General features: G+C 44.5%; 1 protein-coding gene across 4 annotated transcripts in view; it reads right to left on the bottom strand.

Annotated features, from left to right (window-relative positions):
* MECOM (MDS1 and EVI1 complex locus) overlaps positions 1-18,676 on the bottom strand; it is a 200,063-nt gene that overhangs the window by 68,504 nt on the left and 112,883 nt on the right. The window lies entirely within an intron of this gene.

Genomic DNA, 18,676 nt, shown 5'->3' with positions numbered 1-18,676 from the left:
AAGGGTGTATATTTTTATACAGAAGAATTTGCAGTGTTTGGACTCGGGCTTTGGATGGCTCAAGAGTATTTTGTAAGCCAAAAATCTGTTCTTCAGTTTTGGTTTGTTGATTAAATATACTTGTTACCGAGAACTTCAAGCAGGAAAAAAATTTAAAAAGAGACTTCAACTAAGATATTATCAGCTTCAGCTGCGGCACCGAGCAGCTAAAATGTAACAGCTCTTCGGATCTCAAGTTATTTCTACTGACTGCCGTATAATCAGCACGTTAAATCTGGGCACCTCTTCAGCACCGTTATTTGTGTGATATATACAGATCAATACCTATTGATTTTATAATTTTGATTCATCTCTATGCAGTGATTCGGTTTCACATCATCTTATTTATCAAGCTCTTCTACCTTGCTTTCCTTCTAAGATTCACAGCGACTCTACTCGGGCAGGGTCCCACCGCCACCCCCGCCCTTGGTCCCTGCGCACAGGTTTCAGTGGGCACGTGCTTGGTCGTGGCCTGAGGAGTTTTGTGTGCAAAGAGCTGCTGCAGCATACCCAGGGTTGTTAGTACATGAGGATAAAGATCATAAAACTCTTTCACTAATGCCACGAACCCACTGTCCCTGCTGGATTCGCAGCCACCCCCCAGCTAGCCAAGGAGGCTTTGCAGCCAACGTACCTGGCCATGCCTTCAAACTTCCCCTCTCTGCTGGCTTACGAGGATATGAGGTGGACAAAATTTCCCACTAAACATTAAATTTTCTTCTCTTTTACCCCTGGAGCTTTTGAGACCTGTGCTGGCACCCAAAGAGCTCCCCCGGTGCGGCTTCTCCCGCGTGCAGCAGCGGCAGCAGGAGCAGAGTAGCTGGCACGAAAAGCCCGACGGTGACTGATTAACAGTGACCCGCTTGACATATTAGAGGAAACCAATGCCATTGCTACCGCTGGCAAGCACGGCGGGGAAATCCTGTTAACTTCGCCGGATTGCATATATGCAAATGACAGCGGATTAGAGAGCGTTAGTAAGGCTGCCGTGCCCAGTGAGCTCACACCAGTTTGCATCAGAATAAACTGTGTCTGGATGCACTGGAGATGCCCCAAGTAGGCTAAATCATGATTTAGCAATTCCATTCTGCCTAAAGCTCCAGCTAGATGGGGCAAACCCGGTCGCCGCCGCTGTGCCTGCCGCTGGAAGGCTGCACTCCTGCTGACAGCCCTTACGAAGCACTGCTGCTGGCCGCGGCAACAGGATGTGGAGCAAAAGTGGTTAAAAACCATCAGCTGAAATTCATGTGATGAATGAATTTAAGGCAAACAGGAAAACTTCTTGATGTTGAAAATGCCCAACAAAAAGAACTGAACTCTGTTCCAACGCAACGATTTCAAAATGGTTTTGCAGGAGGTGCCGACGGGAGCTAGGATGTACGGCATCCGTGAAATGGAAGTTATTAGGGTGAATGCCACCTTGGAAGGAAAACAAAAAGGGTCGATGAAGACTAAACAGCATTTCGTGGGGGGGCTCACACACTACAGCAAGATAGAAAGCACGGGCTAATTACAACGTAAGACCTATCACCGTGCAAAAATAAATGACTTCATAAATAGCTTTAGATATCATGTTAAAAGCACCTTTAGGAACAAAAAGATGCTATGCTAAAACCAGGAGATCTAAAGAGCTGCTATTACACATCCATTACATTTTCTGAGCTGTCTCATTTACTTTTTCAAGTCCTGTATACATGATACAGCAAAGCAAAACATTTTATGTACCGTAAGAAATCTGAAGCAATGTTTAATGTTCAGAAGATAAAGTTAACAAAACTACACTTCAGTGGCTTTTTTATTTCTCTATTTTATGACCTTTCAAGGAGTAAAAGGAAACAAGAAGGAAGGATAAGCGACCAAACACTCCCGCTTGCTTTTTTCTACATTGCTGATTGGAGCCCAAGGCAGAAATCATAATAAAAATGTCTTCTTTTTAATGTCTAAATAGGAGCTGTTGAAACACTGATGGCACAACGTGTTTTGGGATGGAAAGCATTTGCTCCTCTTGCAGTTATCAACAGGCATATGTTACATGATTTCCCGATTTTTCTCCCTGAAATTACAGAAGCCCGTCACGTCTTCACAACCATTTGGAACAGTTTTTCTGCTGTTTCTGCTTTTTCTGAAACCAAACCCAGCTATAACTCTATGACTCCCAAAAACTATTTCTATAAGCATCAGGCAATTCGGATTTTTCTCTCTGTTCCTTCTAAATGTCCTTGGTCACATCATTACAGACCTCTCGAAGACGTCGATAGCAATAATTACTGAATGTGTTGGGCAGCAACCCCCTCCCCAGGCTTCCATCCTGCAGGATGCCAAGATGTTCATGATGCAGCTACTACGGGGCATCGATCCTGTAAGCGTGCACACAAAATCCAGTTTCCAACCTGAATACCCACTTCAAATTCAAACGGGAGCTACACATCGACTCGTGTCGGGAAGAGAAAAAAAAACAATCTATGAAGAGTTGCTCATCTCCCCTGGAAAGGGGAGGCAACTACAAAAAAAAAAAAAAAAAAAAAAAAGAGGAGATGTGATGGGAGATTGATGCGGTGTAGTTCACTAATATATCGGCCTAAGGAAATAAAAATTGACACCTGAGTGGCACAAGCTACATTGGCGCTAGCATCTTGCCAAATCTACATTAGATGGAAACAGGAGCTCGGTGTAAACCGTCACATTGCTACTGTAAAAATCTTCCACAATTGTGTCCCTATGCTGCCGGTGAACGGAAAGTAAGCAATTATTTCTGCTGATTTCAGGAGGAAGATGCAAGAGAAATGGGAAGAATATAAGCAATGTTTTATAAAATGCATTTCACAAAATACCTCAAATGGGTAATCATTGCACTTTTAACAATCCTAGTACTTTCTGTAGCCATAAGGACTATATTCAAATGTATTTTGAACATTTCTTAACATGTTTTTATGATGTCTGTTGTTACTCTGAATTGACAGACTATTTTTTTCTTTAAAATAGAAGTTTCAGTGGGATGTATTCTATTACAATCCTGCGGATTTAATATCTGTAATTCAGAGGTAAGTCTGAGCAAATCTGAAGGGATTTTAGGTGATGGAGTATGTACCTGCAATCCAAGTTCCTGTGGTCAAATTCATTGCTGGTATAGCTTCACTGAACATTTCAGTGCTTTTTTACTTGGGAAGAATTTGCACTTGGATGGATTTATTCCTGGCGTGAATTTCAATGCCAGAATAAAAAGCAGATACAGCTACTTAGAGTGACACCCCTTGACTAAAATAAAATGTACGGGGAAAAAAGAGAGGTGAGTGGCTGGGGGGTAGCCTGGTGGTGTTTTGAAGGGTGATATCCATGGAGAACAGATGTATGGCATCTACTTAGCTAATATTATGGCTTCCTACATTATGGTAAAGCGTACAACAGGCTGGGAGGTGGCTATCGCAGGGCAGCAAGACACAGCTCCCCTCCTCTATGGATAAAGCGAAGGGTGCAATGGCAAAAGCAGCGACTAACAGAGAAAAAAGCCTGCTTCTTCAGGAGCTAATCCATGACCCTCAGTCATCTTCCACTCATTCCATTGAAAAAAATATTCCAAACACTTCCAACCTTAAAGTCGACAGGGAGCTCACATCCCTCCTGACCAAACAGGCAAGCAGCCGGGGATGGAGCGGGGAGCCAGCGAAGTGAGGAGCACCACCTCCAGCTGGGAACTCGCTGGCCATGTAACCTAGTTGGTTATTGCATTAGCATTTCACATGGGGTGGACGTGGAGGTAACATCTGAGCCTTTCAGAAAAGATCTTTAATGACCCGCCAGCCCTCTGAAATTTCCCAAATCTGAAAGAACACCTCCGTAACGCGTAACTGTTAGGCGGGTTCAACACCGACCCAGGCAAAGTGTCACCTCCTGAATCACGAGGGATGCTTCCAGTAACATCAATATTTTCCCGGGAGGTCCCCCAGCCAAAGCCTGCCTTGGCCCAGCCCTGCTTGGAAGATCTTCCAGGGCTGTAGCACAAGGTGGTATGGCTAGAGACCAAGTCAAGGCATTATTTTATTTTGTTTTGGTTAGCAGAGTTGATATTTGGTCAAAGGCTTCTAGCTGTGAAATGGTGAGGAGCTGCCAATTTCTAAGCTAAATGTTGTACATTCATATCCTGCTACCACTAACTCCATTATGATTAGTCAGGAGTGAACTTAGAAGGTTCAGAAATAAGGTTTGGATAAACATCCCCAAATTTTGGATGCTTATCTGAGCCTGACCCAAACCCCCTGAGTATGCAGAATTGAGCTGGAAATCTGGCAAGAATGTTAATTTCCACACTTTTCATTTCTCTCTTGAAGGCTATATTTGCAGTTTAAGAAATTTCCTTTAATTGGAATTAGCATAATACATTATTTCCCTGTGGTGAGAACAGCTTTTCTGTAGTTACTCTGCCTGTTTGGCTTTTGTCCAAGGAAGTACAAAAGGGGATGAAAGTGAACACAAAAATCCAAAGTAAATAAGTGAACCAAACTCTTTAAACCCCACAAATGGGTAGATTCTGCTTAAGACTTCCCCCAAAATAAACGACTTGGTCCAATCCTAAAACGATGCCCTTTGGTTTTAATGGTGCCTCTGTACGAATGCCAGCTGTACCCCTTTCAAGTACATTTGGTAATAATTAATGCTTTGGGGCATTTAGTGCCCCTTCTTTTCTGGGGTGTATCACTGCTTCAGACAGCATCTTATTTGTTTAATTTCATTAACTATCAACACTTACAAAGATACCGTGCCAGGCTATGTCAAATCTTTGGGGAGCTCGGAGTTACAAGCAGTGGGTATTTGACCCTCCAAAATTTAAGAGTTGTGAGACACTGACTCCATTCCTATACTAAATTCTGTGATATTTGCTGTGAAAATGAAGTATTTAAGCAACCAATGGAGCCTTCAGATGAGGGGAACTTTGTGGCCAGGTTGCACATGGGAGGCCCAACCTGCCATGGAAAAGACCTGGCCCATGCAGGTGTAAATCCAGCCACTAGACCTGACCTTGCTGCAGACCTCAGATTCAGCTGGGGTGAAGACTATGAAACTAAAACCTTGCAAATACCCAAGGGTTATTATTTTTCAAATGAGCCTCTTTGCAAATCGGATGGTGATAGGAGGTGTATTCGGAAGGATGTAAGCGACCTTCTCAAACCCTTCCCAGACGCTGGGCTGGGGAGGTCACGGTAGCGCCCAGCTCTCGCCCTTCCTCCTGCCTCTCTTCTCAAGCACTCCTGGCTCCCAGGTAGCAAACTAAATAAAGCAGCAGTCCGTGCGTGCGTGCGTAGGTATAAGCACAGCACTTGTATATATCCACGCACATCCACGGACCCGAATGCTTGCTCACATTTAATAATGAGTCAAATAAACAGAAATGAGTATTGACAGAAATGCCTGTTACCCAGCGCTCCCAGGGAAGAAAAGCAAAGCCAAGTGCTATTCCATAAACAGTACACTCGGTACTCAAAAATAATCCCTTTCCAACTCCAATCCAGAACATCGCACCTACACCGCCAGCTCAGGCACGAAAACAGAAAACCAGCCTGGAGTTTCCCAGCTCCCTGCTCCTTATCGGGGTAGATCTGGGCAAGCTGCCGGGCAGCGGCAGAGGGTTGTGCCGCTCCACCCTGCCAGCCGGGACGGGGCCGCGCTGCCTGCCGCTTGGGAAAGAAGAAAATGTCATCCAGCCCGAACACAAAGGGCAAGATGGTATCTCACTGCTGCTGCTGCGGTGAAGTCATGTACTAGGAAAATTATATTTAGCTGTTCCTGGGCAGAGAGTCCCCAGGAGGCTGCAGAGCTGGTCCAATACTGACATCGCCTTCTTCACCTGCCCCGAAACGCCGTGCGCCAAAGTCCAAAACCAAATGCCTCCTGCCAGCCCCTTCCTTCAAAGCACAGCAGATTTGGGGGGCATGGCCACAACCAGACCCTCTGCTCCCCCACGGGGCCCTGGCCAAGCAGCTGCCTGCACAGGGCAGCTACTGATGGCCAGTACCGACGGCTGCTGTTTGGGACAGGACCCTCTGGCACAGGGGGTGTTTGGGGGGCTGCAGGGGAGAGCCCCGCTCCCCCGAGCCCCCGCAGCACCACACCGCCATGCTGCTATATATCGTGCTTAGTTAATCATCAGAGCTACTTAATGCTGACTGTGCCCAACTCTTTTCTTTGGGTAAAAGGAAAGGCTGCGCCCGGGGAAGAGGGCAGGGGTGGGAAGGGGCAGACCCCACCACAGGGGCCTGGGTGTGGTGGCAGTTCTGTTCTCCTGGCTCAGCATCCTGAATTTTGCTGTCTCTTCTGCTGTTTATTCCCTCACGCTACTGTAATTTTACAGTTGAACTCATCAGTTGGCATTAGCCAGCATCACCCTATTTAACAGCGCCATAAAACAAACAGGTCAGGTGAGTTTGTCGCTGCAGCCACGCACTTTACAAGTCAAAAGTCTGAATAAATATGTAACTGTTCACGCCCTTTCAAAAGCACTGGAACAGGAACACGCTGAACCAAAAGCACTGATTTATATCTAAAGTTGCATTGACTCCAAAGTAAGAGTGAAAATGTAGGTTAGATGGATACTGGGTGCTACAAAAAATTATTGCTCTGCCATTTTACTCCTTAAAAGTGAACTGTAGGAAATAGCAAGACCAGATAGAAAACAGCCACCTTGAATGGGTGGACTGGAGACAAAGGACAGTCACAGCTCATCCCACCTGACCGAAAATACTGCCTAAACTCATAGTTTGTAGTACGAGTCAAGACGAAGGAGCGGAGGACTTCTCTCACAAGCATCTCTCTACTTTCCTGGTAAGACATGGAGCTTGTCCAAAAATACACCATGGAGCACCAGCTCTGTGTGCAACGGCTGGGCAGCCACGCAGGACTGTACGGTTGCTTTCAATGCATGAATGAAATCAGCTGAACAGAGCCATTGAATTTAGCTGTGTTAATAAAAAGAAAGTTATGCATCCATACATGCATTGAGGAAGAACTTCTTGACTTTGAGGGTGACAGAGCACTGGCCCAGGCTGCCCAGGGGGGCTGTGGAGTCTCCTTCTCTGGAGATATTCAACCCCACCTGGATGATGTCCTGTGCCCCCTGCTCTGGGTGAGCCTGCTTGAGCAGGGGGGTGGCACTGGGTGAGCTCCGGAGGGCCCTGCCAGCCCCTGCCATGCTGGGATTCTGTGATACTGACGACAGGGAAATGTCGACAAATGGTTTGAGATCCTATCTCCTGCATAGGCTGGGACAGCAGAGAGGATTGCTTCTGGGCATCCCTCTTGGGCCCAAGCTGAGTTTTAATAAAGGAGCAGATGAACAGGCTGTCCATGTAATTTTTGTTCATATACAGAAGTAACAGTATCAGTAGATATACTGTGATTTACTGTGTGAAATCCACGTGAAAAATAATAGTCAGGCATTGCACTATAAACCCTCATTTCCGAATGCTAAGCACCAAACCAAAGGACCCACATGTTTAAATGACTTTGATTCTATTCTTAATGTCAAAATGCTAAAAAGAAAAAGAGGCAATTTCAGTAGGGAATTATTACAGTCAGGTTGCGTGAGATTCACTCTGTTGTACTCTAAATTATGTGTTAAATGATGATTTCCAACACAGCCTGTAGCAGAGAGTTTGTTTGGAATGACATTTGTTGTGGCACCAGTGGCCACTACAAAGATGAATTTATATATACACTTAGAGCACCTGCCTGTGGAGGTGTCGCAGATAAGTTCTGCATGAGCAGATGACAACAGAAATTCTGCAAGCAGTCACAAACTGAATTTATGCTCCCAAATAGCAACGAAAATGTTGTCTGCAGCACTTTCTCCACTGCTTTCACGAAACATATGCAGCCAAACTACCAGTTGCTGTTATTAAGCATTACATGGTGATTTCTCCAGCAAATAACCACCCTTTAGCAAACCAACCCACATTGCTGTGGTTGCATGCAGCTTGTTTAACTGTTAGCCGCGCAGGTTTTGCGGAACTCCTTCGCTTTGCTACGTGACTGTGAACGGTGACATTTATAAGTGAATATAGTGCTTGAAATTGTATTCAGACCTATTTAAGCACCAGCATCTACCCAAACAAAGCTCTGATACTCAGAGATTAGCAGCCTACTGATAGAAAGATAACCCACGTGAAGGCTGAGCAGGGAGCGGTGATGGATTTGCCCACTATTCTTCCAGCTTTGTTAAGGAAGCCTTCCCAGTGAAGTCACTTCTTTACCCTGGAAACATTTAGCTCTGGTTTTGAAGCTGTGTGTTTTTATATAAATGTGATGACGGTGTCCTCGTCAGTCCTGGAGACTGATGCCACCTCCCCTGAGGATAGTGGTCGCAGTTGGACCTCCTCTGTTGCTTTGCCACCAGGCCTCAGGATTAGGACCTTTGGTTTTAGGGGTTTTTATTCTTCTCTGGGCTACTCTATGGAGCGTATAAAACTCTTATCCTCACAGGAGAGAGTGGGTTTCCCTATTTGCCATGCATTTCTTCCTTACCTGCAGACACACCACCCTCTGGGGATGGCCTGGGACCTTCTCGGGCTCTTTGAGAGGTCGGGGCAGGAGGTGTGTGGGATGAGCTCCCCAACCCCAGCCCCACGGCATGGGCCAGCTGCCAGCCTCTGCTCCTGCCACCCGCTCCTGGCCTCCCCGTGGGGCCAGCTTGCTGCTTATCTCGAGCCCTGGGAAGCCAGCTCAGGAAGCTAATTTGGCAGGAAACTACCAACTTTTTTAAGGTTTGTTTTTTGAGAGTTCCTCTGACTGAGTTGGCTCCTCACGTGCTGGTGCAAGTGCCCGCTCAAGGGCGAGCTGCACACGGGGAGTGGGAGGAGAAGCACGGCAGCACCTTCCCTTATGGACCCATCCACACACCCGTTCCCATGGACCCATGTCGGTTGGCCATATCGTACAGCTGCCTGGCTTGCCGCCTCCTTGCCTAGCTCCGAACACCTTTCAAAGCCTGCTCACATGAATTTGGCTCCTTGAGTCTCCAAATTTTACTTGGCCTCGTGCAAACTGCCTTTGCAGTGAGGGAGAGGAGTCCAAGTCTCCCAATGGACGTGGTCCTGGCATTGCCCCCTAATCGGGTCAAACCTCTACCGAAAGAGTAGCTCGACATCTGCCACGCTTTCCCTTCCCTCTCAGGCATCCCAGATGCACCTGCCACCCCCCTGCCTAAAGAGTTTGGGGAGTTTTGCAGCCTATCATAATGACCAGGACACCAGCAGGATGCTTTCCACCAAACCCTTCACCAGTTTCTAAAGCCTGAGAAGATGCACTCTAAGCGGGAAGAGAGTATTTTGCTTTTACATGGAGCCAGCCCTTCTGAAATGCCAGTGGTGGTGGCTGCCGGTCCCTGGTGATTGCAGTGGGGTTTATATGGTGGGAGCAGCTTCCACCAGTGCACGATATCAAGTGGTTTCACAAACAACACCCAGCAGTAGCCTTTATGCTAAACCCAGTTGTGTCTGAAAAGCCCACTGTGTGTAGCTGATCCACAAGCCAAAAAACAAGCAAGTCTAACTTCCCAAGTGCTTTCTTTGCTTTCAGATGCCTTTTTCTTTACTGGTTTTCCATTGTCTGGCATTTACAATATACCCGCAGAGGTAGAAAGGCATATATTTACCTCTCTTTCCTATCAAAGCTACTTTAAACTTAAGGCGCAGTGCTGTTTCCATTTGGAAAATTTTTTGTACAAGCCATTTACAAGGCCTTTACAAGCCACGGTATGCCAAGACCTCTCCGATTTCCAATTTACTGCAACTGAGCCTAGCTGGCATGGAGAAGGAAGGAGCACAACTATCCTACCCAAACTCCAACTGCAGGATACAGCCACCGCTACCTATGGAGAGCAAAGCTGCAGATAGACAGAGGGGAAGCCAGGAGGTGGTGGAGGCAGTGAACTGGTCTGCAAAGAGGACCCGAATCAAAAATGTTTGCTACGCTCCAGAAGTGGTCTTGCTGGGACTCACAGAAAGCCTGGATTCTGCCGACGTGGGTTGTGAACTACTGACAATTTCTTCAAACCTTTTGGATGGGACTGATGGCAGAATGAACTCGTTAAGTCCTAAATACTCGTTAAGTCCTAAATACGTCTGAAAAGATATACATATATATAAAAATAATGGTGTAAATCTCTTCTAACTTTGGTACAGTTTATTTCTTAGCTTGCTACGGCGCTCACGGCTACTGGTCCCATCACCTAACATATAAATTACTTTGTACTGTAGCGCTGGTCCGGTGAGGTTCGGTACCGGCTTTGCAGCAAGAAGTCATCATCTATTGGCCTCAACAGGGGCTGAAAGCCAGAATTTGCTGCCATTTACTGTTGGCCTGATGTGGTTTCTTGTCCTGTGAGTGCCCCATGCTGCCAAGCGGAGGCAGCGCCAAGCACACAGGCAGTTTTTGGGAGAGTGGAGAGGATTCGGGTACTCAGTCCAGCTGGTTCTTTGAAAATGAAAGAATTAATATCACTTGGAAAGAACTAAAACTAAAATAACGTCACACAGGGGAGAATGAAAGAGGAGCGGGAGGTGGGAGGGCATTAGAAGCAGCAGGAGAAAGGCCAAGGAGGGCACGTGGAGAGAGCAAACAGGGTTTCCCTGGGGCTGGGACAGACTCGGGGCCTCTCCTGACGGCACTCGACTGCTTCACAAACACCTCAGCACAATACGCGAGTGTAATATAAACCTCGACTCCTCGAGATTAGCAATGGCTGGGAAATAATGTTATCGCTCCCTGTTAAACTTCAGGAGCTCTTCATGAAAAGTCCCCAAAATTCCCACAGGCTTTGAACGAGAGCAAGATTTTCCCCTGTTGTCCATCCTTCTTTCCTAGGAGACCTTACATCCTGCATGCATCGCATCTTCTTACTCCTTCCCAACCATGCAAGAGCTCAACCATTTGCCCATTGCTTCACTCTATAGAGACACTTCTTAATTTTCTCTGTCTCATGCTCTCTCCTCTGCTGAAATCAGGGGATCTGGGATTTTCTTGCTGGGTCAAAACTCAATCCCCTTCCTCCCAGGGGGTCGGTTTAACAGCACGTCACCGTGCCAGACGGTGACCGTTGGTACCACCCAGTTTCATTAGTTATCAAGGGCTAAAGTTGCACTTCGAACATTCATCAATCAGTAGGAAAAAATACGCATCAAATTAAAACTCCCAGTGAACTCCAACACCTTAGGGCTTTTTCCTTTTACAAAGTGACATTTTCCTCCGCTGAAAACAGAACTACTTGTGCAGGTGGTTTTTAAACACAAACAGCTGCTCCATGGAAATGCAGTCAGGGAAAATAATTCAGAAAAAAAGCCAAAGACAAAGCCATGGGTGTGGAGCAAGAATCTATACTGCCCTGATTCCCAGGGAAATATAGGAAGGGAAGAGAAACCTCAGATATAAACAGTAAGTGGAATTTCCATTGCGCTGGTCGCAATAAACACACTGGTTTTAAGGGAAGAAAAATGGGATCAAGGGAGCAGAGGGAACCGGTCGGTATTGCGAGGGAAAGCGTGGCTGAGGGGTACGGCTCGTAAAAAGCTGCTTCATCTTTCAGTGTCAGAACAATGCCCGGGCATATGTTAAACTGTGTTATCAGCGAGGGAAGCAGAGCAAGGCTGGGATAAACAGCACTAGATAGCCAGGGGTTTGTGGTCATGATTTACTCCTGCCTTTCCAGATAGTTCCTCCTTTCTTTTTGCTTCGTTTCAAGCTGTCCATCTTTTAAAAGGTCCTATAGGAAGTCTTTGTTTTTAGCACTACCATTATCATTTTAAGGACCAATACAATATTCTTTGGCTATACAGTATTAACAAAACCAAAAAAAAAAAAATCAAAGTAGTTATATTGTGGTCAGACTGCGAAGTGAACTACCCAAGATCACAGACAAACATTGCTGCTCTTTCCTTATTCCACCACTTTGCCCTGCAACATCTCTGAATCCCTCCATTGCATCCCCTCGAGCAAAAATGGCCATCCTCACTTTCAGGGCACTTTGTGCTTTAGCCTGCCATGGTGTGTGCCATCACTGTGTAGAAACACAACATCAACTCCCCCTCCAATAACACACCACAGAGGTGACTCTTGAAATGCTGCATTTTCTCCAGCCCTGCCCTCCCGACAGAGGAGGCTCTCCCTGCAACCACCCTCAAAACTATTTCACCGGGCTCCTCCCAACTCTTGTCCAAATTCCTCTTTGAATTCATAAGGATTAATCTCATGGTATGCTACAGCTGCTGTCAAGATGACAAGTTTTGGTTTCCTCCTCTCTTATATGCATCCATTAATGCTCTCTTAGACTGTAAGGTCCTAAAGCAAGAACCATCTCTGTGCCCTTTATTCCCCACCCGTCGCATAGGTCTCCTGGCTTCTGCTGTCCTAGTGGTGAAGTCCCCAAATAATTTTGAGTAAAGACTGAAAAAAAAAATTCATTAACCTTTTGCTCATATCGGAGGGCTACGATCTCAGCTAATATGAGCAGTCCTGGTGCCACCTTCCTGTCTGAGCACATGTAATGCTACTGTGATAAGAACCCCAGAGTGTTACCCATTACTTCTGGTGCCAACAGTGTATAAAATACTTCACATATAGAAATGAAGATGAAGTCCCCGCCTTGGGAACTGCATTCCAAGACAATGACCAAGCAGAGAAGACCTGCAATGAAAGCCGATCTGACGCTGAAGTGAAGGCGCACGTGGGACTTGTTAGTTCCACCATTATTTTTCCCCTTCTCTGCACTCCAACTTTGTGAACACTCTTGGGAGACAAGGACTTTTCAACAGGATAAGCTCTTCTATCAAACCAAATCAGACCGGTAGTATCCCAGCCTGGGAAGGAGCGAGTGCTAGATAGCCCTGGAAGGCGTGCAATCCTTGTAGCAGACAAATCGATAGCAAAACCTTAAACATTCAGGAACACAGAATAATCAATTGCAATATTAACGTGCTGGTAAAATGATTAAAGTTTGGCGTTACACATATTTTCAAATGTACTGACACTTCATTCTCATAAAGGCCAGCTCAGTTATGTTTGATTTGTATTCATATCCTATAATGTGAATATATTTGCTCAAAATTGCTTAGTAGTAAATCACCATCGCAGAAATAAGCTTATATTTATTTTTAGTATTCATGAATTGCATGGAATTGGACCACCATATATTTAACACCTCTGAAGAAATCCAACCGTAACTTTTGAAAGCAACACCTTTATATATCATTATGGACATTGTTTCCTTAACAGTTAATCACACACTCTCTAATCATGTGACTGTTACCTTAAGAGAGAAAAATGAATGACTCTTTAGCTTGAAATGAAAAGCCCTCTACTTGACCTTTCCATGTGAAAAACCACACCGGGCCGGGTCCTGAGGGTGCTGAGCACTCTTGGCCGCGCACTGAGGACCCTTGGCTTCCACCAAAGCCGACAGAAGTTGGAGGCATTCAACAACTTGCCAGATCAAGCCTGTAATCACTAAAAGCTCTCTCTAGAGTGATATAAATATGGACAGTCACTTCACAGATTTAGTCCAGCATTAGGGTTACTTTAAAACCAAAACTGTCGGAGAAAATGTTGGATCTATGATATGACTTTGAACCCAGGTCACTAAAATCTTTCCCAACGCAGCATCTTCTTTGGGATTCTTAAGAAAGCTAAACCTGCAAAGACAAATATTATGGCAACAAAAATAAATGCGTGAGTTTTTAACCTTTTCAGGGAAAGTAATTCCTTTATTGGCTACAGCTAAAACTTCCTACCTTTCTTTCCCTTTTTGTTGTATCTGTGAGTAATTTCTTCAGTCACATTGTTTATAAGAAGTGAAGTTATTCGTAATCATGCCTTAAGAGTATGTACACAAACTGGACATCCTAATAGAGCACTATGTATTAAATTCCTGATTGTTTGACATAAATTCTCTCTCTTTCTTTTACTCAGACAGGAAGTTTCCCATTTATTTACGAATAGGTTAAGACCCCAGTCATGTTCCTAACCATGTTCCTAAGTGCTAACATATATTAAGTAAATTTAGAGCCTCTTCTGCATAGGAAACAAATTAAACTGGTTAAACATGGAGAAAGACTAAATGTAATCTATCTTTTGTCATGTTTATGATATCGGAACGCATCTTATATGAATGTTCCAATTTGGCTGTTACAGCAGATGGGTTGCTTATGATAAACCACAACTACAGACAGAAAATGTGATAATATAAATCATAAAGAAGATAAATAACAAAATTCTTTGAAATAACATTGGTTAAATATTTAGACATTTGGTTTCTAAGCTTGCTTGCACATATGAAATAGTATTCTCTACTGATGGAAAGCAATACTCTCAACAATAATCATATTGGGCCAACTAATAAGGTCTACAGGACTTATTTGCATTTACAGATTTATACAACATTTGTGTGCGCAGGGAAGATATTTGCTCTCAGGGGAATAATTCGGTATGGAAACCTGCATAAAGAAGTAAGGACAACCTGTGACTGAGCTATTCTTCCCTAGGTCAGGGCACACTGGAGCACTGTTGTTTTCTCCTCTGTGCTTCTTTGTGTAAAAGTATGCAAGTCTGGGGAAAAAGTGAAGTCTTGACTTTATCCTCCCTAATTTATAGCTGGCCTAGCTGAGGTAGGTACCAAACCTCAAAATTGTTACCAGGCAGAACTTCAATTTTCCAATTCACAAAAGACCTAGAAACCTGATTTCTACCAGTAACTTAAGAAGGAAGATTAGTGTGCAAAGCCGATGAGGGAGACACACAACCGAGCTTATGACTGCACCGAAGAAAGTAATCCAGTTCTCACAGATTTTATTTTTACTGGAAGCTTTACACCTTTCAAAGGTAGGTGTCGAGTCCAAGCTCCCCTTAGAGAGAGATTAGGCTTCTTGAGTGCAACCCTCATCATCCTCACCTAGGTGTTTATAGGAAAATGGGGGAATTGCCCCCAAGAGGTGCCTCTCTTTTTAAACCGATGATCAATTTAAATTGCTGAACAACAGGCGACTAACGTAGGCTAGACGTCTATGTGGCTAAAGATGGAGATGTTTAATAACTGTCTCGGTGTTTCGATTTCAGATAGCACTTGTGTATTTTGCTCAGTGAGGGCCCAAAAGAACAAAGCTTGAGCACTCAGCGGTTAAATAAAAAATTATTTACGTACTGGGGTAGAAAATGGAGCCAAACCTGTGCCTCCTGAAATACAAAGGACACCTGCCCCAACTTTATTCAGAGTAGTACTCAGACTTGTCTTTTTATGACTTTTCCATGAGATACGCATCATCTTACATGATTCGTGGTTAGTTCCATTTAATCCCTACAGCAGTGAAAGTAACTGAGCTATTCTTTCAACAAAGATATTGGTATATTCACAACAGCAACGTTCCTCTGCCCAAATCCTGGCATGACTTACGGCCCGGGGATCAAAGGGCTGCGAGGGCAATCCACAGCCAAGTGCACGCCGCCAATATTCCCCTCCCAGGAACTGACGTGCGATTAAATGCACAGAAACTGGAGCGCACGCAGTGCCCCTTCCTTTTAAATTAAGGCTCTTGCCTTTTTAAATGAAGTGATTATGATGAGGGCAGTGGGATTAAGAGAGGACCGGGGCCCTTTGTGCAGGTGGTTTCCCTAATAGGAGACTTTCTAGCAAGAGAGCACTGTATATTCTTCAGGCTCAAAGCTAAACTTCTATTAAAACCAATTAATTCATTGAACAGGCTTGTATCGCTTTACAGTGCCTGGGCCTCTGCTTAAAAGAAATCAATTGTATGAGTACAGCTGAGAAATAACCACTATAATAGATGTTTTAGCTCTTGCTTTTACTTTTCTCTGATAGCCCTTAAGGTGGTCAGAGGTAAAAGCTAAAGATGCATTGTAGCCTAAGGGATGATTGAATGAAAAAATGGGGGATGGGAGTAGAGCTATGCTGATAGACCAATTTCCCACCACTGCAAGCCAGCGCAATTGATTGATGAATCCTTGCTCTGTCAAGAGGCAGCCCTTCAGATTTGATCACATAAATACTCATTCAACTCAAATTCTGCTTGACAAGCCTCAGACAGCTTTGTTCTGTCACAGATATCATTGGAAGGAAAATGCTCCATTAATCATCCTTAATTAACTTTACCATAGTCTGCTGGAACCAATATGTTCCCTGGCTAAATCCCTAAGACTTAGCTAGATTTCTGTAGTTATCAAATGGAGAGTTGTTTTTAAAGTTCCTCTCCCTCATTGCTGTTAACTACAGGAAATCTTTCCCTGCCTGTTTTTTAGGAAGTCACTTCCATTGATCAGGATGCAGCTTAATCCTCTGACAGTTAAGCTCCTTTGCCAGAGACACACAATTATACCTATTTCGGATTATAAGATTGCTGTTACATCTGCAATAAGTGCTAAGGTTATTTTGCTTCCCAAACACCCAGTTGTTTTCAGGCTGCTAGAAAGCTTTGCAAACATAACTAAAAAAACCACCCCAACAACTTATAAAAGGGGGGTAGGAAGAAACACGATGGATTAGTTGGATTTGGGGGCAATATTTCGGGATAATATTTCAGGTGCACAGTGGGTGGAAAGCATGCATCCGTGCTCGTTAGCCTGGGATGCCGCTCTCTTTTCTCACTCGGCAATTTTGTTCTGCTGAGAAGCTGGAGGAAGCCCCAGGACCATCGTGTTAACATTTTACCACCAAGAGAAAGGATCCTCAGATGGCTCCTGCTTTGGATGGGTGTCCTCCATCCACGGGGCCGCTCCTGATGCGTGCGCAGAAGTGCATATACCCCACAGAGTTCTCCCCATCCTTGTGTATTTTTAGACTGACAAAATTTCTTTCTTTTTGACACCTTTCTGATGTTTTCTTCTAATGTGGTGAAACCCCTATATTCCTTGGGGAATTTAAATGGGACTTGAAGGGTCTAACACCTTGCCAGATTGGGACCTTGCTGGCCTAGGTGATGCAAAGAGGCAACGGGAGCAACAGACCATAAAAATAAATTCCTTACTCATTCACTCCCATTGACTGGGATACGTCCCTGTGAAAGGATTCACTGAAGGCGAGGAAAAGAAATATCACAGAAGCCGTTTGATTAAATCAAAATAAATGTGGGAACCACTTCTTTAGTGAAACAAAGCCTTATATTTTTTAATCTTACAAAACTTTACTCATATGAGCAGCCTTTATTCCTGAAAACTGTATTACTGAAAGCTTAGGAGAACACGGGCTATCTGTAGTGCTAAACATTTATGTGTCAAGCTGGGTACAAGCGATGAAATATAACCTAAATTGTTGACCAAATTTAATGGCAAAAGCTAATGCTTCTTTTATTAAGGAAACATAGTATTTTAAAGTAAACACTGCAGCACAAGGGGGAAAAAAGATCATACTCTATCCCCACGTACATCAGAAATCTTCTGCTCGCTCTGGGGAGAAGCGACTTTGTGTTATGCTCTCTACCAACCTTGGACTGTGGTCAATTTAATCAACGCTTCTCCTGCCGGCAGTGCTGCTCAGTCGAGAATGGAAGTGACCGTTTCAAGCTGTGCGCTCCGAGAAGCCAGCTGGCCTATTTTAAAGTCTCTGGAAACTTGACATACTAATGTTTTCTTCACAGCACCAAATATACTACTACAAAGGCATCTTCTCGGGTTATACAACAGAAAAAGGCAGAGGCATAAATCAGGGCTACCAAGCCTTTGCACACCAAAGGACCAAACCACAGAAGCATCGGCTGGCAGCAAGATGGCAATGAATTGGGTCCAGAAATGAGAGACATGCAAATAAAAAATGGAAACAACTTCTGTTTTCTTGTCTTGTCCTGGGGAAGAGCTGGAGACAGAAGGAATCACCAAAATTGGGACCTTTTCAACATAAGCATAAAGCTTTCCATGGGGTTGGGTCCACTTTGCCATCAATGCTCCTTTCCCCTTCCTTTCCCTCTCAGTTCCTTCTCCTTTTCCCACACACTCATCTCCACCACTCACTCTCTTTTCGGCTCTAGTTTCTCCCTCTTTAACCAAAATTCTGCAGAAATTTCTCTCCCCACTGAGCAGAGAACTAATCTGCCTTCAGCTGCCCTCCCTCAGCTCCCAGGGCTGTGGGTTAGGTTTTCCCCCACACCTCAACACAGAGGTGCTCAGAGAGAGGAGAAGGGCAAGATAATTAAGGTCTCGGGAGGTTGGAGCCTTCCAGCCATAGTGCTTGCCTTATTCTGCCTGGAAAACCACGATAAAACAGGTTTATCGGCGCTAACCTGGGTTTTGCTCTTAAAGCAGGTTGCAGGGAGGTGGGAACCCTAGCGATCCTGCTCCTTCCAGCATTGGGATCCATGGTTGTCTTGTTCAGTCTTGCCTCAAAATACAGCCATGATATAAACTGATGGACAAAATGCATAACTGAGAGAATACTTAGATGCAGGAAACTTGGAAAAGAAAAATTAAATTGTATTATCTCAACCTCTGTGAGAACATCCAGTCCATCTTTAAATCACAAACCAAAATAAACAGGATCAGATGTATAGTGAAAAACCTGTAAATGTCCTTTCTCATTATGGAGGTCAAAGAATACATTAGTTATTTTTAACTAATGTCTTATTCGACCCCATGCAAACTTAAATCAGTTTGGGTCTGA

Source organism: Egretta garzetta, unplaced genomic scaffold, assembly GCF_000687185.1.
Source record: "Egretta garzetta isolate BGI_Z169 unplaced genomic scaffold, ASM68718v1 scaffold638, whole genome shotgun sequence".
NCBI lineage: Eukaryota > Metazoa > Chordata > Aves > Pelecaniformes > Ardeidae > Egretta > Egretta garzetta.
This window is presented reverse-complemented; position numbering and strand designations above follow the sequence as displayed.